The sequence below is a fragment of the Phalangium opilio genome, unplaced genomic scaffold (assembly GCF_054372755.1).
Source record: "Phalangium opilio isolate 3A_F unplaced genomic scaffold, DU_Popi_V2 ptg000017l_1, whole genome shotgun sequence".
Lineage (NCBI taxonomy): Eukaryota > Metazoa > Arthropoda > Arachnida > Opiliones > Phalangiidae > Phalangium > Phalangium opilio.
Window position 1 is genome coordinate 13,873,425 of NW_028324151.1, and position 23,187 is coordinate 13,896,611.

Genomic DNA, 23,187 nt, shown 5'->3' on the forward strand with positions numbered 1-23,187 from the left:
GCTGTTAACCGAAAGGTTGGTGGTTCGAGCCCACCCGGGAGCGGTGTTGTGTAGTCTCAAATGTAACGTAAAAAGAAAAGTTTTTCCACAATACCTAACGACCATTTATTTTTTGGGCTTCCTTGGCGCAATTGTTAGCGCGTTCGGCTGTTAACCGAAAGGTTGGTGGTTCGAGCCCACCCGGGAGAGGTGTTGTGGGGTCTCAGATGTAGCGTAAAAAGTCAAAACTTTTCCACAATACCTGACGAACATTTAACTTTTGGGCTTCCGTGGCGCAATGGTTAGCGCGTTCAGCTGTTAACCGAAAGGTTGGTGGTTCGAGCCCACCCGGGAGAGGTGTTGGGGGGTCTCAGATGTGGCGTGAAAAGTCATAACTTTTCCACAATACCTGACAACCATTTAATTTCTGAGCTTCCGTGGCTCAATGGTTAGCGCGTTCGGCTGTTAACCAATAGGTTGGTGGTTCGAGCCCACCCGGGAGAGGTGACGTGGAGTCTCAGATGTAGCGTAAAAAGTCAAAACTTTTCCACAATACGTGACAACCATTTAATTTCTGAGCTTCCGTGGCTCAATGGTTAGCGCGTTCAGCTGTTAACGGAAAGGTTGTTGTTTCGAGCCCCCCGGGAGAGGTGTTGTGGGGTCTCAGATGTAGCGTGAAAAGTCATAACTTTTCCACAATACGTGACAACCATTTGATTTCTGAGCTCCCGTGGCTCAATGGTTGTCGCGTTCGGCTGTTAACCAATAGGTTGGTGGTTCGAGCCACCCGGGAGAGGTGTTGTGGGGTCTCAGATGTAGCGTGAAAAGTCATAACTTTTCCACAATACCTGACAACCATTTAATTTCTGAGCTTCCGTGGCTCAATGGTTAGCGCGTTCGGCTGTTAACCAATAGGTTAATTGTTCGAGCCCAACCGGGAGCGGTGTAATGGAATCTTAAATGTGACGTAAAAAGTCAGAGTTTTTCCACAATACCTGACGAACATTTAATTTTTGGGCTTCCGTGGCGCAATGGTTAGCGCGTTCAGCTGTTAACCGAAAGGTTGGTGGTTCGAGCCCACCTGGGAGAGGTGTTGTGGGGTCTCAGATGTGGCGTGAAAAGTCATAACCTTTCCACAATACCTGACAACCATTTAATTTCTGAGCTTCCGTGGCTCAATGGTTAGCGCGTTCGGCTGTTAACCAATAGGTTGGAGGTTCGAGCCCACCCGGGAGCGGTGTTATGGGATCTCAAATGTAACGTATGAAGTCAGAGTTTTTCCACAATACCTGACGAACATTTAATTTTTGGGCTTCCGTGGCGCAATGGTTAGCGCATTCGGCTGTTAACCGAAAGGTTGGTGGTTCGAGCCCACCCGGGAGCGGTGTTGTGTAGTCTCAAATGTAACGTAAAAAGAAAAGTTTTTCCACAATACCTAACGACCATTTATTTTTTGGGCTTCCTTGGCGCAATTGTTAGCGCGTTCGGCTGTTAACCGAAAGGTTGGTGGTTCGAGCCCACCCGGGAGAGGTGTTGTGGGGTCTCAGATGTAGCGTAAAAAGTCAAAACTTTTCCACAATACCTGACGAACATTTAACTTTTGGGCTTCCGTGGCGCAATGGTTAGCGCGTTCAGCTGTTAACTGAAAGGTTGGTGGTTCGAGCCCACCCGGGAGAGGTGTTGGGGGGTCTCAGATGTGGCGTGAAAAGTCATAACTTTTCCACAATACCTGACAACCATTTAATTTCTGAGCTTCCGTGGCTCAATGGTTAGCGCGTTCGGCTGTTAACCAATAGGTTGGTGGTTCGAGCCCACCCGGGAGAGGTGACGTGGAGTCTCAGATGTAGCGTAAAAAGTCAAAACTTTTCCACAATACGTGACAACCATTTAATTTCTGAGCTTCCGTGGCTCAATGGTTAGCGCGTTCGGCTGTTAACCAATAGGTTGGTGGTTCGAGCCCACCCGGGAGCGGTGGTATTGGATCTCAAATGTAACGTAAAAAGTCAGAGTTTTTCCACAATACCTGAAGAACATTTAATTTTTGGGCTTCCGTGGCGCAATGGTTAGCGCGTTCAGCTGTTAACCGAAAGGTTGGTGGTTCGAGCCCTCACGGGAGAGGTGTTGTGGGGTCTCAGATGTAGCGTGAAAAGTCATAACTTTTCCACAATACCTGACAACCATGTAATTTCTGAGCTTCCGTGGCTCAATGGTTAGCGCGTTCGGCTGTTAACCAATAGGTTGATTGTTCGAGCCCACCCGGGAGCGGTGTTATGGGATCTCAAATGTAACGTAAAAAGTCAGTTTTTCCACAATACCTGACGAACATTTAATTTTTGGGCTTCCGTGGCGCAACGGTTAGCGCGTTCAGCTGTTTAACCGAAAGTTTGTTGGTTCGAGCCCACCCGGGAGAGGTGTTGGGGGGTCTCAGATGTGGCGTGAAAAGTCATAACTTTTCCACAATACCTGACAACCATTTAATTTCTGAGCTTCCGTGGCTCAATGGTTAGCGCGTTCGGCTGTTAACCAATAGGTTGGTGGTTCGAGCCCACCCGGGAGAGGTGACGTGGAGTCTCAGATGTAGCGTAAAAAGTCAAAACTTTTCCACAATACGTGACAACCATTTAATTTCTGAGCTTCCGTGGCTCAATGGTTAGCGCGTTCAGCTGTTAACGGAAAGGTTGTTGTTTCGAGCCCCCCGGGAGAGGTGTTGTGGGGTCTCAGATGTAGCGTGAAAAGTCATAACTTTTCCACAATACGTGACAACCATTTGATTTCTGAGCTCCCTGGCTCAATGGTTGTCGCGTTCGGCTGTTAACCAATAGGTTGGTGGTTCGAGCCACCCGGGAGAGGTGTTGTGGGGTCTCAGATGTAGCGTGAAAAGTCATAACTTTTCCACAATACCTGACAACCATTTAATTTCTGAGCTTCCGTGGCTCAATGGTTAGCGCGTTCGGCTGTTAACCAATAGGTTAATTGTTCGAGCCCAACCGGGAGCGGTGTAATGGAATCTTAAATGTGACGTAAAAAGTCAGAGTTTTTCCACAATACCTGACGAACATTTAATTTTTGGGCTTCCGTGGCGCAATGGTTAGCGCGTTCAGCTGTTAACCGAAAGGTTGGTGGTTCGAGCCCACCTGGGAGAGGTGTTGTGGGGTCTCAGATGTGGCGTGAAAAGTCATAACTTTTCCACAATACCTGACAACCATTTAATTTCTGAGCTTCCGTGGCTCAATGGTTAGCGCGTTCGGCTGTTAACCAATAGGTTGGAGGTTCGAGCCCACCCGGGAGCGGTGTTATGGGATCTCAAATGTAACGTATGAAGTCAGAGTTTTTCCACAATACCTGACGAACATTTAATTTTTGGGCTTCCGTGGCGCAATGGTTAGCGCATTCGGCTGTTAACCGAAAGGTTGGTGGTTCGAGCCCACCCGGGAGCGGTGTTGTGTAGTCTCAAATGTAACGTAAAAAGAAAAGTTTTTCCACAATACCTAACGACCATTTATTTTTTGGGCTTCCTTGGCGCAATTGTTAGCGCGTTCGGCTGTTAACCGAAAGGTTGGTGGTTCGAGCCCACCCGGGAGAGGTGTTGTGGGGTCTCAGATGTAGCGTAAAAAGTCAAAACTTTTCCACAATACCTGACGAACATTTAACTTTTGGGCTTCCGTGGCGCAATGGTTAGCGCGTTCAGCTGTTAACTGAAAGGTTGGTGGTTCGAGCCCACCCGGGAGAGGTGTTGGGGGGTCTCAGATGTGGCGTGAAAAGTCATAACTTTTCCACAATACCTGACAACCATTTAATTTCTGAGCTTCCGTGGCTCAATGGTTAGCGCGTTCGGCTGTTAACCAATAGGTTGGTGGTTCGAGCCCACCCGGGAGAGGTGACGTGGAGTCTCAGATGTAGCGTAAAAAGTCAAAACTTTTCCACAATACGTGACAACCATTTAATTTCTGAGCTTCCGTGGCTCAATGGTTAGCGCGTTCGGCTGTTAACCAATAGGTTGGTGGTTCGAGCCCACCCGGGAGCGGTGGTATTGGATCTCAAATGTAACGTAAAAAGTCAGAGTTTTTCCACAATACCTGAAGAACATTTAATTTTTGGGCTTCCGTGGCGCAATGGTTAGCGCGTTCAGCTGTTAACCGAAAGGTTGGTGGTTCGAGCCCTCACGGGAGAGGTGTTGTGGGGTCTCAGATGTAGCGTGAAAAGTCATAACTTTTCCACAATACCTGACAACCATGTAATTTCTGAGCTTCCGTGGCTCAATGGTTAGCGCGTTCGGCTGTTAACCAATAGGTTGATTGTTCGAGCCCACCCGGGAGCGGTGTTATGGGATCTCAAATGTAACGTAAAAAGTCAGTTTTTCCACAATACCTGACGAACATTTAATTTTTGGGCTTCCGTGGCGCAACGGTTAGCGCGTTCAGCTGTTTAACCGAAAGTTTGTTGGTTCGAGCCCACCCGGGAGAGATGTTGTGGGGTCTCAGATGTAGCGTGAAAAGTCATAACTTTTCCACAATACGTGACAACCATTTAATTTCTGAGCTCCCGTGGCTCAATGGTTAGCGCGTTCAGCTGTTTAACCGAAAGGTTGTTGGTTCGAGCCCACCCGGGAGAGATGTTGTGGGGTCTCAGATGTAGCGTGAAAAGTCATAACTTTTCCACAATACGTGACAACCATTTGATTTCTGAGCTCCCGTGGCTCAATGGTTGTCGAGCTCGGCTGTTAACCAATAGGTTGGTGGTTCGAGCCCACCCGGGAGAGGTGACGTGGAGTCTCAGATGTAGCGTAAAAAGTCAAAACTTTTCCACAATACGTGACAACCATTTAATTTCTGAGCTTCCGTGGCTCAATGGTTAGCGCGTTCGGCTGTTAACCAATAGGTTGGTGGTTCGAGCCCACCCGGGAGCGGTGTTATGGGATCTCAAATGTAACGTAAAAAGTCAGAGTTTTTCCACATTACCTGACGAACATTTAATTTTTGAGCTTCCGTGGCGCAATGGTTAGCGCGTTCAGCTGTTAACGGAAAGGTTGTTGTTTCGAGCCCCCCGGGAGAGGTGTTGTGGGGTCTCAGATGTAGCGTGAAAAGTCATAACTTTTCCACAATACGTGACAACCATTTGATTTCTGAGCTCCCGTGGCTCAATGGTTGTCGCGTTCGGCTGTTAACCAATAGGTTGGTGGTTCGAGCCACCCGGGAGAGGTGTTGTGGGGTCTCAGATGTAGCGTGAAAAGTCATAACTTTTCCACAATACCTGACGAACATTTAATTTTTGGGCTTCCGTGGCGCAATGGTTAGCGCGTTCAGCTGTTAACCGAAAGGTTGGTGGTTCGAGCCCACCTGGGAGAGGTGTTGTGGGGTCTCAGATGTGGCGTGAAAAGTCATAACTTTTCCACAATACCTGACAACCATTTAATTTCTGAGCTTCCGTGGCTCAATGGTTAGCGCGTTCGGCTGTTAACCAATAGGTTGGAGGTTCGAGCCCACCCGGGAGCGGTGTTATGGGATCTCAAATGTAACGTATGAAGTCAGAGTTTTTCCACAATACCTGACGAACATTTAATTTTTGGGCTTCCGTGGCGCAATGGTTAGCGCATTCGGCTGCTAACCGAAAGGTTGGTGGTTCGAGCCCACCCGGGAGCGGTGTTGTGTAGTCTCAAATGTAACGTAAAAAGAAAAGTTTTTCCACAATACCTAACGACCATTTATTTTTTGGGCTTCCTTGGCGCAATTGTTAGCGCGTTCGGCTGTTAACCGAAAGGTTGGTGGTTCGAGCCCACCCGGGAGAGGTGTTGTGGGGTCTCAGATGTAGCGTAAAAAGTCAAAACTTTTCCACAATACCTGACGAACATTTAACTTTTGGGCTTCCGTGGCGCAATGGTTAGCGCGTTCAGCTGTTAACTGAAAGGTTGGTGGTTCGAGCCCACCCGGGAGAGGTGTTGGGGGGTCTCAGATGTGGCGTGAAAAGTCATAACTTTTCCACAATACCTGACAACCATTTAATTTCTGAGCTTCCGTGGCTCAATGGTTAGCGCGTTCGGCTGTTAACCAATAGGTTGGTGGTTCGAGCCCACCCGGGAGAGGTGACGTGGAGTCTCAGATGTAGCGTAAAAAGTCAAAACTTTTCCACAATACGTGACAACCATTTAATTTCTGAGCTTCCGTGGCTCAATGGTTAGCGCGTTCGGCTGTTAACCAATAGGTTGGTGGTTCGAGCCCACCCGGGAGCGGTGCTATTGGATCTCAAATGTAACGTAAAAAGTCAGAGTTTTTCCACAATACCTGAAGAACATTTAATTTTTGGGCTTCCGTGGCGCAATGGTTAGCGCGTTCAGCTGTTAACCGAAAGGTTGGTGGTTCGAGCCCTCACGGGAGAGGTGTTGTGGGGTCTCAGATGTAGCGTGAAAAGTCATAACTTTTCCACAATACCTGACAACCATGTAATTTCTGAGCTTCCGTGGCTCAATGGTTAGCGCGTTCGGCTGTTAACCAATAGGTTGATTGTTCGAGCCCACCCGGGAGCGGTGTTATGGGATCCCAAATGTAACGTAAAAAGTCAGTTTTTCCACAATTCCTGACGAACATTTAATTTTTGGGCTTCCGTGGCGCAACGGTTAGCGCGTTCAGCTGTTTAACCGAAAGTTTGTTGGTTCGAGCCCACCCGGGAGAGATGTTGTGGGGTCTCAGATGTAGCGTGAAAAGTCATAACTTTTCCACAATACGTGACAACCATTTAATTTCTGAGCTCCCGTGGCTCAATGGTTAGCGCGTTCAGCTGTTTAACCGAAAGGTTGTTGGTTCGAGCCCACCCGGGAGAGATGTTGTGGGGTCTCAGATGTAGCGTGAAAAGTCATAACTTTTCCACAATACGTGACAACCATTTAATTTCTGAGCTCCCGTGGCTCAATGGTTGTCGCGTTCGGCTGTTAACCAATAGGTTGGTGGTTCGAGCCCACCCGGGAGAGGTAACGTGGGGTCTCAGATGTAGCGTAAAAAGTCAAAACTTTTCCACAATACGTGACAAACATTTAATTTCTGAGCTTCCGTGGCTCAATGGTTAGCGCGTTCGGCTGTTAACCAATAGGTTGGTGGTTCGAGCCCACCCGGGAGCGGTGTTATGGGATCTCAAATGTAACGTAAAAAGTCAGAGTTTTTCCACAATACCTGAAGAACATTTAATTTTTGGGCTTCCGTGGCGCAATGGTTAGCGCGTTCAGCTGTTAACCGAAAGGTTGGTGGTTCGAGCCCTCACGGGAGAGGTGTTGTGGGGTCTCAGATGTAGCGTGAAAAGTCATAACTTTTCCACAATACCTGACAACCATGTAATTTCTGAGCTTCCGTGGCTCAATGGTTAGCGCGTTCGGCTGTTAACCAATAGGTTGATTGTTCGAGCCCACCCGGGAGCGGTGTTATGGGATCTCAAATGTAACGTAAAAAGTCAGTTTTTCCACAATACCTGACGAACATTTAATTTTTGGGCTTCCGTGGCGCAACGGTTAGCGCGTTCAGCTGTTTAACCGAAAGTTTGTTGGTTCGAGCCCACCCGGGAGAGATGTTGTGGGGTCTCAGATGTAGCGTGAAAAGTCATAACTTTTCCACAATACGTGACAACCATTTAATTTCTGAGCTCCCGTGGCTCAATGGTTAGCGCGTTCAGCTGTTTAACCGAAAGGTTGTTGGTTCGAGCCCACCCGGGAGAGATGTTGTGGGGTCTCAGATGTAGCGTGAAAAGTCATAACTTTTCCACAATACGTGACAACCATTTGATTTCTGAGCTCCCGTGGCTCAATGGTTGTCGAGCTCGGCTGTTAACCAATAGGTTGGTGGTTCGAGCCCACCCGGGAGAGGTGACGTGGAGTCTCAGATGTAGCGTAAAAAGTCAAAACTTTTCCACAATACGTGACAACCATTTAATTTCTGAGCTTCCGTGGCTCAATGGTTAGCGCGTTCGGCTGTTAACCAATAGGTTGGTGGTTCGAGCCCACCCGGGAGCGGTGTTATGGGATCTCAAATGTAACGTAAAAAGTCAGAGTTTTTCCACATTACCTGACGAACATTTAATTTTTGAGCTTCCGTGGCGCAATGGTTAGCGCGTTCAGCTGTTAACGGAAAGGTTGTTGTTTCGAGCCCCCCGGGAGAGGTGTTGTGGGGTCTCAGATGTAGCGTGAAAAGTCATAACTTTTCCACAATACGTGACAACCATTTGATTTCTGAGCTCCCGTGGCTCAATGGTTGTCGCGTTCGGCTGTTAACCAATAGGTTGGTGGTTCGAGCCACCCGGGAGAGGTGTTGTGGGGTCTCAGATGTAGCGTGAAAAGTCATAACTTTTCCACAATACCTGACGAACATTTAATTTTTGGGCTTCCGTGGCGCAATGGTTAGCGCGTTCAGCTGTTAACCGAAAGGTTGGTGGTTCGAGCCCACCTGGGAGAGGTGTTGTGGGGTCTCAGATGTGGCGTGAAAAGTCATAACTTTTCCACAATACCTGACAACCATTTAATTTCTGAGCTTCCGTGGCTCAATGGTTAGCGCGTTCGGCTGTTAACCAATAGGTTGGAGGTTCGAGCCCACCCGGGAGCGGTGTTATGGGATCTCAAATGTAACGTATGAAGTCAGAGTTTTTCCACAATACCTGACGAACATTTAATTTTTGGGCTTCCGTGGCGCAATGGTTAGCGCATTCGGCTGCTAACCGAAAGGTTGGTGGTTCGAGCCCACCCGGGAGCGGTGTTGTGTAGTCTCAAATGTAACGTAAAAAGAAAAGTTTTTCCACAATACCTAACGACCATTTATTTTTTGGGCTTCCTTGGCGCAATTGTTAGCGCGTTCGGCTGTTAACCGAAAGGTTGGTGGTTCGAGCCCACCCGGGAGAGGTGTTGTGGGGTCTCAGATGTAGCGTAAAAAGTCAAAACTTTTCCACAATACCTGACGAACATTTAACTTTTGGGCTTCCGTGGCGCAATGGTTAGCGCGTTCAGCTGTTAACTGAAAGGTTGGTGGTTCGAGCCCACCCGGGAGAGGTGTTGGGGGGTCTCAGATGTGGCGTGAAAAGTCATAACTTTTCCACAATACCTGACAACCATTTAATTTCTGAGCTTCCGTGGCTCAATGGTTAGCGCGTTCGGCTGTTAACCAATAGGTTGGTGGTTCGAGCCCACCCGGGAGAGGTGACGTGGAGTCTCAGATGTAGCGTAAAAAGTCAAAACTTTTCCACAATACGTGACAACCATTTAATTTCTGAGCTTCCGTGGCTCAATGGTTAGCGCGTTCGGCTGTTAACCAATAGGTTGGTGGTTCGAGCCCACCCGGGAGCGGTGCTATTGGATCTCAAATGTAACGTAAAAAGTCAGAGTTTTTCCACAATACCTGAAGAACATTTAATTTTTGGGCTTCCGTGGCGCAATGGTTAGCGCGTTCAGCTGTTAACCGAAAGGTTGGTGGTTCGAGCCCTCACGGGAGAGGTGTTGTGGGGTCTCAGATGTAGCGTGAAAAGTCATAACTTTTCCACAATACCTGACAACCATGTAATTTCTGAGCTTCCGTGGCTCAATGGTTAGCGCGTTCGGCTGTTAACCAATAGGTTGATTGTTCGAGCCCACCCGGGAGCGGTGTTATGGGATCCCAAATGTAACGTAAAAAGTCAGTTTTTCCACAATTCCTGACGAACATTTAATTTTTGGGCTTCCGTGGCGCAACGGTTAGCGCGTTCAGCTGTTTAACCGAAAGTTTGTTGGTTCGAGCCCACCCGGGAGAGATGTTGTGGGGTCTCAGATGTAGCGTGAAAAGTCATAACTTTTCCACAATACGTGACAACCATTTAATTTCTGAGCTCCCGTGGCTCAATGGTTAGCGCGTTCAGCTGTTTAACCGAAAGGTTGTTGGTTCGAGCCCACCCGGGAGAGATGTTGTGGGGTCTCAGATGTAGCGTGAAAAGTCATAACTTTTCCACAATACGTGACAACCATTTAATTTCTGAGCTCCCGTGGCTCAATGGTTGTCGCGTTCGGCTGTTAACCAATAGGTTGGTGGTTCGAGCCCACCCGGGAGAGGTAACGTGGGGTCTCAGATGTAGCGTAAAAAGTCAAAACTTTTCCACAATACGTGACAAACATTTAATTTCTGAGCTTCCGTGGCTCAATGGTTAGCGCGTTCGGCTGTTAACCAATAGGTTGGTGGTTCGAGCCCACCCGGGAGCGGTGTTATGGGATCTCAAATGTAACGTAAAAAGTCAGAGTTTTTCCACAATACCTGACGAACATTTAATTTTGGGGCTTCCGTGGCGCAATGGTTAGCGCATTCGGCTGTTAACCGAAAGGTTGGTGGTTCGAGCCCACCCGGGAGCGGTGTTGTGTAGTCTCAAATGTAACGTAAAAAGAAAAGTTTTTCCACAATACCTAACGACCATTTATTTTTTGGGCTTCCTTGGCGCAATGGTTAGCGCGTTCGGCTGTTAACCGAAAGGTTGGTGGTTCGAGCCCACCCGGGAGAGGTGTTGTGGGGTCTCAGATGTAGCGTAAAAAGTCAAAACTTTTCCACAATACCTGACGAACTTTTAATTTTTGGGCTTCCGTGGCTCAATGGTTAGCGCGTTCGGCTGTTAACCAATAGGTTGGTGGTACGAGCCCACCCGGGAGCGGTGTTATGGGATCTCAAATGTAACGTAAAAAGTCAGAGTTTTTCCACAATACCTGACGAACATTTGATTTTTGGGCTTCCGTGGCGCAATGGTTAGCGCATTCAGCTGTTAACCGAAAGGTTGTTGGTTCGAGCCCACCCGGGAGAGGTGTTGTGGGGTCTCAGATGTAGCGTGAAAAGTCATAACTTTTCCACAATACGTGACAACCATTTAATTTCTGAGCTCCCGTGGCTCAATGGTTGTCGCGTTCGGCTGTTAACCAATAGGTTGGTGGTTCGAGCCCACCCGGGAGAGGTAACGTGGGGTCTCAGATGTAGCGTAAAAAGTCAAAACTGTTCCACAATACGTGACAAACATTTAATTTCTGAGCTTCCGTGGCTCAATGGTTAGCGCGTTCGGCTGTTAACCAATAGGTTGGTGGTTCGAGCCCACCCGGGAGCGGTGTTATGGGATCTCAAATGTAACGTAAAAAGTCAGAGTTTTTCCACAATACCTGACGAACATTTAATTTTGGGGCTTCCGTGGCGCAATGGTTAGCGCGTTCGGCTGTTAACCGAAAGGTTGGTGGTTCGAGCCCACCCGGGAGCGGTGTTGTGTAGTCTCAAATGTAACGTAAAAAGAAAAGTTTTTCCACAATACCTAACGACCATTTATTTTTTGGGCTTCCTTGGCGCAATGGTTAGCGCGTTCGGCTGTTAACCGAAAGGTTGGTGGTTCGAGCCCACCCGGGAGAGGTGTTGTGGGGTCTCAGATGTAGCGTAAAAAGTCAAAACTTTTCCACAATACCTGACGAACTTTTAATTTTTGGGCTTTCGTGGCTCAATGGTTAGCGCGTTCGGCTGTTAACCAATAGGTTGGTGGTTCGAGCCCACCGGGAAGCGGTGTTATGGCATCTCAAATGTAACGTAAAAAGTCAGAGTTTTTCCACAATACCTGACGAACATTTAATTTTTGGGCTTCCGTGGCGCAATGGTTAGCGCGTTCAGCTGTTTAACCGAAAGGTTGTTGGTTCGAGCCCACCCGGAAGAGGCGTTGTGGGGTCTCAGATGTAGCGTGAAAAGTCATAACTTTTCCACAATACGTTAAAACCATTTGATTTCTGAGCTCCCGTGGCTCAATGGTTGTCGCGTTAGGCTGTTAACCAATAGGTTGATTGTTCGAGCCCAACCGGGAGCGGTGTTATGGGATCTCAAATGTAACGTAAAAAGTCAGTTTTTCCACAATACCTGACGAACATTTAATTTTTGGGCTTCCGTGGCGCAATGGTTAGTGCGTTCAGCTGTTAACCGAAAGTTTGTTGGTTCGAGCCCACCCGGGAGAGATGTTGTGGGGTCTCAGATGTAGCGTGAAAAGTCATAACTTTTCCACAATACGTGACAAACATTTAATTTCTGAGCTCCCGTGGCTCAATGGTTAGCGCGTTCAGCTGTTTAACCGAAAGGTTGTTGGTTCGAGCCCACCCGGGAGAGATGTTGTGGGGTCTCAGATGTAGCGTAAAAAGTCAAATCTTTTCCAAAATACGTGACAAACATTTAATTTCTGAGCTTCCGTGGCTCAATGGTTAGCGCGTTCGGCTGTTAACCAATAGGTTGGTGGTTCGAGCCCGCCCGGGAGCGGTGTTATGGGATCTCAAATGTAACGTAAAAAGTCAGAGTTTTTCCACAATACCTGACGAACATTTAATTTTTGGGCTTCCGTGGCGCAATGGTTAGCGCGTTCAGCTGTTTAACCGAAAGGTTGTTGGTTCGAGCCCACCCGGGAGAGGTGTTGTGGGGTCTCAGATGTAGCGTGAAAAGTCATAACTTTTCCACAATACGTGACAACCATTTGGTTTCTGAGCTCCCGTGGCTCAATTGTTGTCGCGTTCGGCTGTTAACCAATAGGTTGGTGGTTCGAGCCCACCCGGGAGGGGTGACGTGGAGTCTCAGATGTAGCGTAAAAAGTCAAAACTTTTCCACAATACGTGACAAACATTTAATTTCTGAGCTTCCGTGGCTCAATGGTTAGCGCGTTCGGTTGTTAACCAATAGGTTGGTGGTTCGAGCCCACCCGGGAGCGGTGTTATGGGATCTCAAATGTAACGTAAAAAGTCAGAGTTTTTCCCCGATACCTGACGAACATTTAATTTTTGGGCTTCCGTGGCGCAATGGTTAGCGCGTTCAGCTGTTAACCGAAAGGTTGGTGGTTCGAGCCCTCCCGGGAGAGGTGTTGTGGGGTCTCAGATGTAGCGTGTAGAGGTGAGCGGGCCCTACAATACCCGTCGCCAAACAGCGGGCCTGCCCAATTAGACGCAGGCGTATGTTTGCTAAGCAACGTCATTTAGTAGAGCAGAAGGCTTAAATCCCTATCAGAAATAATACGTCAGAGCAGGGGAAGGTAAACTGCTTAAGGTGTGAAACCGATGTTGGCATGCGTTATCGCGCCCGCGGGCAAAATATGAAACGATACCACAGCCTGCTATCGTTCGTGGATAGTGGGTTGCCAATGTGGCGGGCACATTGGGCGGGTTCAATTATAAACTCGTTGCGTATGTTGGACTTAGGATTGTGAAGGACAAAGCCAACAGTCATGGACAATAGTATCATGTTAAGTGCAGCAGCGTTAAACAATTTTGCCTTGGTATTTTGCTTTGAGTATATTTATTAGAGTTCAAAAGGAGTTTCATGAAATTTTATTATATGGCAGCCTGGTGTCCTTTTAAATATTACTACGTGGTGGCCGATTTCTAGCAGCTAATAGAAAACACCTCTTTCACACGTTATATACCTCGATTAGAAAATGCTTTTTCATTGGTTTTTAATAACTGGGATGTCGATATCTGCCTTTAGAAACTAACAATTTACCTTTGTGAGTCACGTACAAAGAGTTAGCAGGACGTCTCTAAACATATTGCAGGACGTCGTCTAAACATATTAACAGATACTAGTAACGATATCTGGTTATGAATGCCGGATACTAATAGTTTATATTGACGTGGCAGAGGCAGTGAAAACAATCAATAGGGAGCCAGTTATTTCGCTAATAAACTTAGTGTTTTTGAAATTATTGAAATATAATAACTCTGCATTTGGGTCGTGTTTGCAAAATGTTGTCACGCATGAACTTCTATGCGTTTACTACATAGCCACAACAACTACACGAACTTTATGTACTACTTACTCTATGGAAATATAAAAATGCTAATTGAGTAACGTTTGTAAAACTGGACTGCCATCTAAAACGAAAACTTTGTCTAATTGTCTAAAGTCCACATTCGTACATTCTGTTTTATATAACCCTAGATTCTTGCCTAATTTGATATAGCATATTTTTTAAACCTATTTGATCCAATCTTGCTATATTCTACTTTTAAATCATCTACTATCAGCGTATATCAGTAGGTCTAGTGAGTCAACGGGGGTTTTAATGGGATTTCGTCACGATAACAAGTTCAATACACAGATTTCATTTTCAGTTACGGAGGAGACCTGTTGGTCACGCGAAATTATAATCCTGATATTAGGAGTATGTCATCATTGACAAAGGTCGATATATCTTTCTTGGTAAGACAGAATAGTCCACGTGTTACTTTCAGCGTGAAGAATGGTGCCAAATCGGTGGTTTGGAAACACTTTAAGCGTGTGCGCATAGACGAAGTTGAACTTGACTTTGTCAAATGCAACAACTGCGTTAATATTTTCTCATGGACATCTCGTGAAGGAACTAAAAGTTTGTTACGTCATGTACCTTGCAAACATAGTATTTCGGAGGAAATAAACAATGATGCAACATATGTTGCACCTCGTCAAGCACAATCTACGTTCAACGACATAAAGGCCTTGAATGAATCAGTTGTCATAGGGCTGGCGAAGGATTTACGACCACTCAGCTCTGTAGAGGGTGAAGGATTCATTCGAATGGCCCAGAGTCTACTGGACTTTGGTGCGCACCATGGCGTTCAGGACGTTCGTCCAATACTTCATCACCGTACTACATTAAAATCAGCAGTACTACCATCTATTATCCAATCTGTCCAAGAGGCACTTATCGAAGAGATAAAAACGTCACCGACTTTCCCAAAATTTGGAATAATCATTGATATGTGGTCAGATAAGTACAAACAAAGGCACTTTATGTCACTATCTCTTCACTACTTCAATGTAGCGTTTGACCTTAAAACTAGTTTGTTAAGGTTTAGTGAAATAATCGCTGATAAGAAAACTACCGCTGTTGTTAGAGCAGAGTGTCTAAAGGTCCTTATGGTTTATTTTAAAGACGAAGCAGAAACCGTTATGCAAAATTCTACAGCCGTCACTGACGGTGGCTCTAACGTCATTAATGTCTTCCCTAAGCGCTACCCTTGCCACTGTCACCTAATTAACTTATTACAAGTCCATTCTTTTGACTCAAAAAACCTTCGGAAATGGCCTGAAATAGACCATGTCCTTTCTGGGGTAAAAGAACTAGTGACGTATATAAAAAAGTCTGGTCTTAATTCTCGACTCACTACATCCTTAAAACAAGACGTTCCCACACGTTGGTGCGGTAAACTGATAATGCTAGAATCATATCTGAAGTCGTTCGAGGAGCTACAAGAACCTTTATTAGAAAAAAAATTAGATAAGATAGTAAACATCGAAAACCAACTTGTTCAAGAGTTGGTCACATTCCTCAACCCTTTTCGAGATTGTACTTCACGTCTTAGTGGAGACAAATACCCTACTCTTTGCTTAGTTGCGATGTGTCATTCAATTCTCAAAGAACATTCATCAATAACGGAGACAGACTCTTCACCCATTCGTTTATTAAAAGAAGAAGCGACCATATGGTTCACAAAGTACTGTGTAACTGAGGACATTCACTTAGTCGCATGCCTTCTGGATCCTAGGTAAATATCTATAATTTTTAAATAGTTACATTACAACTGAAGTATCAACCTAATTCATAAATTTTCTGGATCTTACGTGACATCTTGTTCAAATCAGTTTCGATTGGCAGGTTTATAAGGCTTATATTTTGTGAAAGTGCTGCTACCGAGGCCATGGCATACTTATACATATCATGCATTATAGGGTTATATAAAGAGGGAAACCGTAATCACCATTATCATCACTTAGACATAATACATTGAGATCCATTCATTAAAATTTGGTTTTGTTACCGAAATAACCCATTGCACTCCATCAAATTAGGTATAAAAGACTGAAATGTGCAAGTGACGTCAAGAAAGCTCTAGCTTTAAAACAGTTAAAATGTTTGATGAAAATAGAAAAAGCCCAAGTTGATCTTGACAAGACTACTGCTGAGCCTGCTGTTAAAATATCGAAGTATACTGATAAAATGTTTGCGTCGTTTTGTGAGAGTGACGATGAAGACGACCTTCAACTAGAACTTGACTCGTACATGCTTCATCGACATCGTTCTATTAGAGATGGTATTTATGCAGTTGAATTTTACTATTATAGGTTATTAAATCTAAAATCCTTTATCAATCAAGAAGACAACGAAGATGTAAACAATCCTGTGACGTGGAAAACGAATGATTTCCCTAATCTAAAACGTGTTGCTAGTTGGCTACTTGCTATACCAGCGTCCGAAGCTTCCGAAGAGAGAGTCTTCTCATCATCCGGTTATACTCTTAGCCCGAGATGGACTCGATTAAGTGCCGACGCATTGACAAAGTTAATATTTGTAAATAAAAATGCCTAATCTCTATAAAATTTCTTTGAAAATAATTATAAAACGGAACTTTTTTCATGCATTACTAGTCTTAAACCATCACGATAAAGCCAATATCCTTGCACAGATGCTTACGCATCACGGTATTGTTTCAAAAAATAGTGTCCTTTTATCGTGGTCGGTAGCCAGTTGTAAACGTCGTGGGCGTAAGCCTGGCGATTTTAGTTGTCTCTTTCACGTAGTATGGTCTAACGAACGCCTGTGTATAAGTTTATGTTCGACGATAGGCCTGCATATACGTTTCCGTTCAATGATAGGCCTGCACATAAGTTTTTGTTCAATGAGAGGCCTGCACGTAAGTTTTTGTTCAATGAGAGGCCTGCAAAGTGAAAAATCTAGAGATTAACAACTAAAACGTCATCAAGCCTGCTCAATGCAATCTTCAGGCGCCATTGTGGAACTGCACATTGCATATCATGTAGTTACGGGACAATGCCCGCCAGCAACAACGGGCACACATCGGTAACCAACAAACCTCGCGAAACTTAAATTCATCCCTCGAAATAACGGTCGTTGCCCTTAGGAACACTGCCCGCGGTCGCTTGAGCCCGCTATATCTGGCATGCCCACTCATCTCTAGTAGCGTGAAAAGTCATAACTTTTCCACAATACCTGACAACCATTTAATTTCTGAGCTTCCGTGGCTCAATGGTTAGCGCGTTCGGCTGTTAACCAAAAGGTTGATTGTTCGAGCCCACCCGGGAGCGGTGTTATGGGATCTCAAATGTAACGTAAAAAGTCGAGTTTTTCCACAATACCTGACGAACATTTAATTTTTGGGCTTCCGTGGCGCAATGGTTAGTGGAAAAGTTATAACTTTTCACGCTACATCTGAGACCCCACAACACCTCTCCCGGGTGGGCTCGAACCACCAACATTTCGGTTAACAGCCGAACGCGATAACCATTGCGCCACGGAAGCCCAAAAATTAAATGTTCGTCAGGTATTGTGGAAAAACTTTGGCTTTTTACGTTACATTTGAGACTTCACAACACCGCTCCCGGGTGGGCTCGAACCACCAACCTATTGGTTAACAGCCGAACGCGCAAACCATTGAGCCACGGCAGCTCAGAAATTAAATGGTTGTCAGGTATTGTGAAAAAGTTATGACTTTTCACGCTACATCTGACACCCCACTACACCTCTCCCGGCTGGGCTCGAACCACCAACCTATTGGTTAACAGCCGAACGCGCTTACCATTGCGCCACGGAAGCCCAAAAATTAAATGGTCGTCAGGTATTGTAGAAAAACTTTGGCTTTTTACGTTACATTTGAGACTTCACAACACCGCTCCCGGGTGGGCTCGAACCACCAACCTTTCGGTAAACAGCCGAACGCGCTAACCATTGAGCCACGGAAGCTCAGAAACTAAATGGTTGTCACGTATTGTGGAAAAGTTATGACTTTTCACGCTACATCTGAGACCCCACAACACCTCTCCCGGGTGGGCTAGAACCACCAACCTTTGGGTTAACAACTGAACGCGCTAACCATTGCGCCACGGAAGCCCAAAAATTAAATGTTCGTCAGGTATTGTGGAAAAACTCTGACTTTTTACGTTACATTTGAGATCCCATAACACCGCTCCCGGGTGGGCTCGAACAACAAACCTATTGGTTAACAGCCGAACGCGCTAACCATTGAGCCATGGAAGCTCAGAAATTAAATGGTTGTCAGGTATTGTGGAAAAGTTATGACTTTTCACGCTACATCTGAGACCCCACAACACCTCTCCCGGGTGGGCTAGAACCACGAACCTTTGGGTTAACAACTGAACGCGCTAACCATTGCGCCACGGAAGCCCAAAAATTAAATGTTCGTCAGGTATTGTGGAAAAACTCTGACTTTTTACGTTACATTTGAGATCCCATAACACCGCTCCCGGGTGGGCTCGAAGAACAAACCTATTGGTTAACAGCCGAACGCGCTAACCATTGAGCCATGGAAGCTCAGAAATTAAATGGTTGTCAGGTATTGTGGAAAAGTTATGACTTTTCACGCTACATCTGAGACCCCACAACACCTCTCCCGGGTGGACTCGAACCACCAACCTTTTGGTTAACAGCCGAACGCGATAATTATTGCACCACGGAAGCCCAAAAATTAAATGTTCGTCAGGTATTGTGGAAAAACTCTGACTTTTTACGTTACATTTGAGATCCTAAAACACCGCTCCCGGGTGGGCTCGAACCACCAACCTATTGGTTAACAGCCGAACGCGCAAACCATTGAGCCACGGCAGCTCAGAAATTAAATGGTTGTCACGTATTGTGGAAAAGTTATGACTTTTCACGCTACATCTGAGACCCCACAACACCGCTCCCGGGTGGGCTCGAACCACCAACCTATTGGTTAACAGCCGAACGCGCTTACCATTGCGCCACGGAAGCCCAAAAATTAAATGGTCGTCAGGTATTGTAGAAAAACTTTGGCTTTTTACGTTACATTTGAGACTTCACAACACCGCTCCCGGGTGGGCTCGAACCACCAACCTTTCGGTAAACAGCCGAACGCGCTAACCATTGAGCCACGGAAGCTCAGAAACTAAATGGTTGTCACGTATTGTGGAAAAGTTATGACTTTTCACGCTACATCTGAGACCCCACAACACCTCTCCCGGGTGGGCTAGAACCACCAACCTTTGGGTTAACAACTGAACGCGCTAACCATTGCGCCACGGAAGCCCAAAAATTAAATGTTCGTCAGGTATTGTGGAAAAACTCTGACTTTTTACGTTACATTTGAGATCCCATAACACCGCTCCCGGGTGGGCTCGAACAACAAACCTATTGGTTAACAGCCGAACGCGCTAACCATTGAGCCATGGAAGCTCAGAAATTAAATGGTTGTCAGGTATTGTGGAAAAGTTATGACTTTTCACGCTACATCTGAGACCCCACAACACCTCTCCCGGGTGGGCTAGAACCACGAACCTTTGGGTTAACAACTGAACGCGCTAACCATTGCGCCACGGAAGCCCAAAAATTAAATGTTCGTCAGGTATTGTGGAAAAACTCTGACTTTTTACGTTACATTTGAGATCCCATAACACCGCTCCCGGGTGGGCTCGAACAACAAACCTATTGGTTAACAGCCGAACGCGCTAACCATTGAGCCATGGAAGCTCAGAAATTAAATGGTTGTCAGGTATTGTGGAAAAGTTATGACTTTTCACGCTACATCTGAGACCCCACAACACCTCTCCCGGGTGGACTCGAACCACCAACCTTTTGGTTAACAGCCGAACGCGATAATTATTGCACCACGGAAGCCCAAAAATTAAATGTTCGTCAGGTATTGTGGAAAAACTCTGACTTTTTACGTTACATTTGAGATCCTAAAACACCGCTCCCGGGTGGGCTCGAACCACCAACCTATTGGTTAACAGCCGAACGCGCAAACCATTGAGCCACGGCAGCTCAGAAATTAAATGGTTGTCAGGTATTGTGAAAAAGTTATGACTTTTCACGCTACATCTGAGACCCCACTACACCTCTCCCGGCTGGGCTCGAACCACCAACCTATTGGTTAACAGCCGAACGCGCTTACCATTGCCTCACGGAAGCCCAAAAATTAAATGGTCGTCAGGTATTGTGGAAAAACTCTGACTTTTCACGTTACATTTGAGATCCCATAACACCGCTCTCGGGTGGGCTCGAACAACAAACCTTTTGGTTAACAGCCGAACGCGCTAACCATTGAGCCATGGAAGCTCAGAAATTAAATGGTTGTCAGGTATTGTGGTAAAGTTACGACTTTTCACGCTACATCTGAGACCCCACAACACCTCTCCCGGGTGGGCTCGAACCACCAACCTTTCGGTTAACAGCCGAACGCGATAACCATTGCGCCACGGAAGCCCAAAAATTAAATGTTCGTCAGGTATTGTGGAAAAACTCTGACTTTTTACGTTACATTTGAGATCCTAAAACACCGCTCCCGGGTGGGCTCGAACCACCAACCTATTGGTTAACAGCCGAACGCGCAAACCATTGAGCCACGGCAGCTCAGAAATTAAATGGTTGTCAGGTATTGTGAAAAAGTTATGACTTTTCACGCTACATCTGAGACCCCACTACACCTCTCCCGGCTGGGCTCGAACCACCAACCTATTGGTTAAGAGCCGAACGCGCTTACCATTGCGCCACGGAAGCCCAAAAATTAAATGTTCGTCAGGTATTGTGGAAAAACTTTGGCTTTTTACGTTACATTTGAGACTTCACAACACCGCTCCCGGGTGGGCTCGAACCACCAACCTATTGGTTAACAGCCGAACGCGCAAACCATTGAGCCACGGCAGCTCAGAAATTAAATGGTTGTCAGGTATTGTGAAAAAGTTATGACTTTTCACGCTACATCTGACACCCCACTACACCTCTCCCGGCTGGGCTCGAACCACCAACCTATTGGTTAACAGCCGAACGCGCTTACCATTGCGCCACGGAAGCCCAAAAATTAAATGGTCGTCAGGTATTGTAGAAAAACTTTGGCTTTTTACGTTACATTTGAGACTTCACAACACCGCTCCCGGGTGGGCTCGAACCACCAACCTTTCGGTAAACAGCCGAACGCGCTAACCATTGAGCCACGGAAGCTCAGAAACTAAATGGTTGTCACGTATTGTGGAAAAGTTATGACTTTTCACGCTACATCTGAGACCCCACAACACCTCTCCCGGGTGGGCTAGAACCACCAACCTTTGGGTTAACAACTGAACGCGCTAACCATTGCGCCACGGAAGCCCAAAAATTAAATGTTCGTCAGGTATTGTGGAAAAACTCTGACTTTTTACGTTACATTTGAGATCCCATAACACCGCTCCCGGGTGGGCTCGAACAACAAACCTATTGGTTAACAGCCGAACGCGCTAACCATTGAGCCATGGAAGCTCAGAAATTAAATGGTTGTCAGGTATTGTGGAAAAGTTATGACTTTTCACGCTACATCTGAGACCCCACAACACCTCTCCCGGGTGGGCTAGAACCACGAACCTTTGGGTTAACAACTGAACGCGCTAACCATTGCGCCACGGAAGCCCAAAAATTAAATGTTCGTCAGGTATTGTGGAAAAACTCTGACTTTTTACGTTACATTTGAGATCCCATAACACCGCTCCCGGGTGGGCTCGAACAACAAACCTATTGGTTAACAGCCGAACGCGCTAACCATTGAGCCATGGAAGCTCAGAAATTAAATGGTTGTCAGGTATTGTGGAAAAGTTATGACTTTTCACGCTACATCTGAGACCCCACAACACCTCTCCCGGGTGGACTCGAACCACCAACCTTTTGGTTAACAGCCGAACGCGATAATTATTGCACCACGGAAGCCCAAAAATTAAATGTTCGTCAGGTATTGTGGAAAAACTCTGACTTTTTACGTTACATTTGAGATCCTAAAACACCGCTCCCGGGTGGGCTCGAACCACCAACCTATTGGTTAACAGCCGAACGCGCAAACCATTGAGCCACGGCAGCTCAGAAATTAAATGGTTGTCAGGTATTGTGAAAAAGTTATGACTTTTCACGCTACATCTGAGACCCCACTACACCTCTCCCGGCTGGGCTCGAACCACCAACCTATTGGTTAACAGCCGAACGCGCTTACCATTGCCTCACGGAAGCCCAAAAATTAAATGGTCGTCAGGTATTGTGGAAAAACTCTGACTTTTCACGTTACATTTGAGATCCCATAACACCGCTCTCGGGTGGGCTCGAACAACAAACCTTTTGGTTAACAGCCGAACGCGCTAACCATTGAGCCATGGAAGCTCAGAAATTAAATGGTTGTCAGGTATTGTGGTAAAGTTACGACTTTTCACGCTACATCTGAGACCCCACAACACCTCTCCCGGGTGGGCTCGAACCACCAACCTTTCGGTTAACAGCCGAACGCGATAACCATTGCGCCACGGAAGCCCAAAAATTAAATGTTCGTCAGGTATTGTGGAAAAACTCTGACTTTTTACGTTACATTTGAGATCCTAAAACACCGCTCCCGGGTGGGCTCGAACCACCAACCTATTGGTTAACAGCCGAACGCGCAAACCATTGAGCCACGGCAGCTCAGAAATTAAATGGTTGTCAGGTATTGTGAAAAAGTTATGACTTTTCACGCTACATCTGAGACCCCACTACACCTCTCCCGGCTGGGCTCGAACCACCAACCTATTGGTTAAGAGCCGAACGCGCTTACCATTGCGCCACGGAAGCCCAAAAATTAAATGTTCGTCAGGTATTGTGGAAAAACTTGTAACGGATCGCCCCGGGAAAAACTATGTGGCCGGTCGTGGAGGGAGATTCGCGTTACAAGTTCCTAATGTCCGATAGCGAGGGGAGTTATGTAGGCCTAACTCAAATCGTCACTTTCGTCCCATAAGGGAATTTAAACCAGAGGAAAATAAACATACCTTGAAGTTGATCTTTTGAAAAATTCTTTATTTAGTTGAATGATATTTACTTTGAAAAATATTTAAGCGAAGTTCCAATTGTGGAAACGCGATGTCACGCGGAATACAAATCTTGTTTTTTCTCGAAATTCGTATAAATCAAAACAAAACGGACCCGTGCCTGGTCCCGCGGAAAACGCGAACTAACTCGTTCGAAACGAAGCGGATCTGATCCGCAGTAAAAAAAACGAACTTATGGTTCGAGAACCAAACTTGAACTAACTTGACTAACACAAACCGGCGTTTCTTTACGTCTCGGTTTGAGTTTTGTTTGGGGACAGGGGTTTTTCAGATGGGATAAGAAAGAAGGAGGGGAAGCTTAGATGATGGCGGGCTTAACATAGTCCCAAAAGTGGACTAGGGTGCTCAGCCCTCCATCATCGTCTGCAGCGGCTTCAGAGGTGAGGCC

At 46.2% G+C, this 23,187-nt stretch overlaps 2 non-coding genes across 2 annotated transcripts; both read left to right on the top strand.

The window, feature by feature from the left end:
* The first annotated feature begins 5,545 nt into the window (after nucleotides 1-5,545).
* Nucleotides 5,546-5,618, top strand: TRNAS-GCU (transfer RNA serine (anticodon GCU)). The gene has a single exon. It is a non-coding gene; the product is annotated as a tRNA-Ser (tRNA).
* Nucleotides 5,619-8,629: 3,011 nt separating this feature from the next.
* Nucleotides 8,630-8,702, top strand: TRNAS-GCU (transfer RNA serine (anticodon GCU)). The gene has a single exon. It is a non-coding gene; the product is annotated as a tRNA-Ser (tRNA).
* The last annotated feature ends 14,485 nt before the right edge of the window (nucleotides 8,703-23,187 follow it).